Here is a 4,633-nt window from a genome sequence, read left to right as displayed (position 1 = left end):
AACAGGAGCAACTCGGCGAGTAGGTGCGTGGACTCGCCGAATTGGTGTGTAACATCCGTGTACGGCAAGGATTCTTGACTTTTCTTCAGGAACATTCTCATGAACTCGCCGAGTTGGTGCGTCGACTCGCCGAGTAGGTGTGGATTTTTCCTTCTTCTTCATTCTTTGGTCTCTAATTGCTCATCCTTATTCCTTTTTACTTCCAAGCATGTCTTTTGAACCGAAAACAAAATTAAATCATTATTAAGTACCTTTTGTCCCCATTATGCACATAATTAGCTAAAAATGAATAAAAATATATGCTAAACATATGGCTAATTATGCAAATATCAAAATACCCTACACTTGACTTTTGCTTGCCCCAAGCAAAACTGAATTTTAACACATTAGAATCACATAGGAAAACTCCAATCGAACCCAGCCATTATGCCAAGACCGCAACGCATGCATTTATGTCTAAAATTTTCCTAATAACCCCCCATACTCTAAATACTCGCAATCCTCATAAACATTCGCCCACGTTTTCCGAACAATGCTCATTTTATGCATCCCTCCGAATCCAACCGCAGAAAACCTGTTAACCTCAAGGTGTTTTTGGTTGAGCAACCCAAGCATACATAATCTAGAAAATTACAAATTTTCGATACCACTATGGAGCTATTCTTGGAATTCTTCACTTCTTTGATATTTGATCTTTGATTTCTTCAAATTCACCACCTTGTTTGATTTGATTTTTGGTATCTTCTACTTTTGAACTTTTGGAATTTTGATCTTTTGATCGTCACTTTGATTGCTCCAAAATTCTCACAACTTTTCTTGTAATTCTCTCTCTTCTTTTTTTACATGTACCTCACTTTTTTTTACTCAAAACCTACATGCTTAAGAAAGGGTGCTCAACTTCAACCTTTATTGGATAATGATAATAATTTTATGGATACATTTCTGGTACACGATGCTAAACATATTGCATCCTTCGGGCTAAGCGAGGTCGTGTTTTTGTCCCATGATTTCACTAGAATAAGGAAGCCACAAATGCACTAGAACGTATATAGGCTCAACTAAACATTTGAGTTTTCATGCAATCATCAACATAATTCTAACATGGAATCCTAATTACTTTTTACCAAAATTTTCTAAATTAAATCCTAAGTAACATTTTTGGTATGCAACAGAGCAAAAAATTTTAAAATAGACCTAAATTATGATATTAGGATTCTAAATTTGCTAACATATAACCAATCCCCTACCCCAGACTTATTTCATGCAATGTCCCCATTGCATGGTATGCATGAAAAATAAAAACATGAAATATAGAGATAATTGGAACAAACTCCCCTGGGGTAGTAGTCGCGAAGGCGATTTTCTTCAACTAAGCTCCAACTTTGAATGACTTTAGACATGGGAACAGCTCTTCCATGTCTTTGGTGTCATGTCGCGTGCGGTAGACTTGCAAATGACTCAAATATGTAGGACAAAGCTCCTAGAGACCTCCAGTAATGAATCCTTATGAAAAAGATGGATAAGAATGCAATGAACGTGCCCAAAACAACTCTGGAATTCGAAAAGTGTTGATGGACTCGGCGAGTAAGTCGTATACTCGGCGAGTATATTGCCAACTGGCAGTAATGTCGTGTAATTACCCATGTACTCGCCGAGTAGGCTGGATGCACTCGACGAGTAGGCACTGAGTTGAGAAAAATTGTCCTGCTCGTTTACTTCTTGACTGAAATGCTGAATTGGGATAATCCAATGACTCTTCTTCTAATTACTTCAATAATAATGCACTATATCACTCCCAACTCTAACGGACTCAACCTTAATGGAAAACACTTCGCACTCTCATCTAGGCATTCCTCACTTGAACTTTGACCCTTAAGACATCTAAATGCATCCTAACCTTCCAATCCTTAAAAACAATAAATGCAACCACAAGTGAAAGCAACCAAATAAAAGTCCTAAAAACATAATTATCCAAGTTCAACAATAATCCAAAACCAAACACCATAAAAACAAATAAAAAACACAAAACAACCAATCTTCAATCTTCTTCATCCATGTTCGCTCCTCCAGCACCACTACCTCCTTCTTCATTGTTTCTACGCATCCTTTCATACCAATTCATGATATAGGGATAATCGGGCCCGGGTCTTGGGGCGATGTTCATTTGTTGCAAAAGATACTCGATTGACGCATTGTTGTAGTTAACACCTCGCCCAATGTCATCCAAGTATCTTCGATATTCAACTTGGTTCCACCCGTCATTCTCATCTTCCACCGGGATAACCGGTGGGTCTTCTCGGTCCCTCTCACTCCTTTGCCTCACCCGTCGTCCCAGCTCCTCCAGAACAACCGCCTCGTCTGCATGTGGAATTGCGTAAAAATCTCCAAATTTTTCCATAATTCTCGCCCTCCGATATAGTGTAGTGTAGAATGGAGGAGGAGAAATGACGGTTAGGGCCCTCAACGCTGGTAAATCCAAGATCCCATATGATCTCACGAGCCTCGTTACGAACATTCCTACATTGATTTTGGAGGTCACCTTTTCTTTGACAGCCCCATCCGAGAGATATTTGGCTAAGCAGTAGGGAAGGTTGTAAAAGACATCAGAAGTAATGATGCTCCAAAGGTAGAAGATATCAAGGGTCGGGACCTTGTCATCGTCCTTCCGCATATTGATTGTGCTAGCAATGAAGCGGTGGATGAGACGATGAATTGGTGAGCGGATGTGGCCTTCTTGTGCGGAAGATGGAATGTATACCCGGTTGGCAATGGTGTTCCACCAGGTGGAAGCAACAACCTCTTCAGGGAGGTCTTTATGGTACTACTCAAAGAAGGTTTCAAAATCTTCATTTAACATGGCATTTTGATCGTAAATGCCAATTATCCATGCAAGCTCAGCCATGATGCATTGTCGCAGCTCCCCACCGAGTGAAAATGAAATAGCATTGGAATTATAATACTCACTACCACCCCGGAATGAGGTGGTAGCGAAGAATTCCCAGCACAACTCCGCAAAAACCGACTCTTGGATCTTGAATAATTGTAACCATCCAGTTTTTGGCGCCGTTGCCGGGGAACGGTTCAAAAATTAAATCTAATTCCTAATTTTATTGATCCTTTGTGTGAGTTTTCTTGCTCAAAGTTAATTTTTTTTAGTCATTCAGTATGTAGGTTAGGTTGTAGAATCCATTAGTATTTTTTAGAATTTTTACCTTTAGTTTTAATTTTTTTTAATAAAACAAGCTACTCGCCGAGTGCACTCGCACCTACTCGGCGAGTATCCTGCTGTTTGGTATTTAATTTTCGTTTAGTTCAGTTGCATTTTTTTTGTTCTTTTTACGTGTTTTTCTTGTTTTATTGCAGGATTTTCATGACCAGAGGATCCAACACTCCACTAGTGCCCCCTTTTGAAGACCCAGAATCCGCATTGAGAAAGAACAAAGGCAAAGACGTGGAAAGCTCGAATACACCTAAGAAGTCGCCTTTGTCTAACTTGAAGACTGTTTTTGGGAAGAAGAAGAGCAGCAAATCAGGAGCATCCAGCGCCTCTTTAGCAAATGAAGACCCGGTCAAAGAAGACACCGAGTACGAAACCGAGGAAGAAGAAGAACCTACATTCGGGCACGATTCCGATTCCGACAACGAATTAGCTATTCTCATGGCTAACATTGATGAAGTCCCCATGGGGGAATGGAAGAAGAGGATACACGATGATACCGGACCGGGACTTGTGCAACCCGCAATTCCCGCAACTGCCATTTTGGAGCTAAAGGGTCACATTCTTGCTCTACTCAAGGAGATCCCCTTCTATGGAAAAGACCACAAAGATGCTTACAAACACTTGGATGAAGTCAATGATGTAGCTGATTATTTTAATGTCCCAAACGTGCCTCATGAAACTCAGCTACTTCGCATGCTGCCGGTTAGATTAAAGGGTGCTGCAAAGGATTGGCTCAAGTCACTCCCCCCCCCCCCCCCCGGGTCCATCACTACATGGGCCAAGATGAAAGAAGAATTTATGGATCAATTTTTCTCACCCTCCAAGATATCTAAGTTAAAGAAAGCCATAGCCAACTTTGAACAACAAGCTAGAGAGTCACTATATGAAGCTTGGGAGAGGTACAAGAGCCTGCTAAGGAATTGCCCACATCATGACCTCAATAGTCAACAAGAGTCTCCATCTTTTATGTTGGAGTAAATGTTACCACAAGGCAATTACTTGACTCGCAAGGTCCACTCACAAAGAAGGCACCTCCAGTGATAAAGCAACTAATTGAAGAATTCTCTAAGCATTCTAGAGAATACCACAATCCAAGGAATGATGTGACAAGGGGATCAGCTTATGCAGCTTTAGAAGATTTATCAGCAGTCATGGCTATGCTAAAAACCATGGATAGGAGGATGGACAAAATGGGTCAAACGATACATGCTATTCGGGTGGGTTGTGAGAACTGCAATGGGCCTCATCTTACTAGAGACTGCGACTTGGATGAAAATGGCAATAAGAAGGTGCAACTATGTTACTCAAGTGGGTACCTATATGATGAAGATTGGCGCAAACCAAAGAAGGAGTGGCTTCCTTATGAGGAGTATAAGAGGGATAAGGAGGAGAAGTTTAAACAAAAAAGGAAGA

At 40.8% G+C, this 4,633-nt stretch overlaps 1 non-coding gene across 1 annotated transcript; it reads right to left on the bottom strand.

Annotated features, from left to right (window-relative positions):
- Positions 1-4,051: 4,051 nt before the first annotated feature.
- LOC145080761 (small nucleolar RNA R71) lies at positions 4,052-4,158 on the bottom strand. Its single transcript, XR_013695347.1, has one exon. It is a non-coding gene; the product is annotated as a small nucleolar RNA R71 (small nucleolar RNA).
- Between the last annotated feature and the right edge of the window lie 475 nt (positions 4,159-4,633).

The sequence above is a fragment of the Lactuca serriola genome, chromosome 1, assembly GCF_051521515.1.
Source record: "Lactuca serriola cultivar US96UC23 chromosome 1, Lser_US96UC23_V15, whole genome shotgun sequence".
Taxonomy (NCBI): Eukaryota; Viridiplantae; Streptophyta; class Magnoliopsida; order Asterales; family Asteraceae; genus Lactuca; species Lactuca serriola.
Note: the sequence above shows the minus strand (reverse complement) of the source record. Positions and strands in the feature narration are given on the sequence as shown.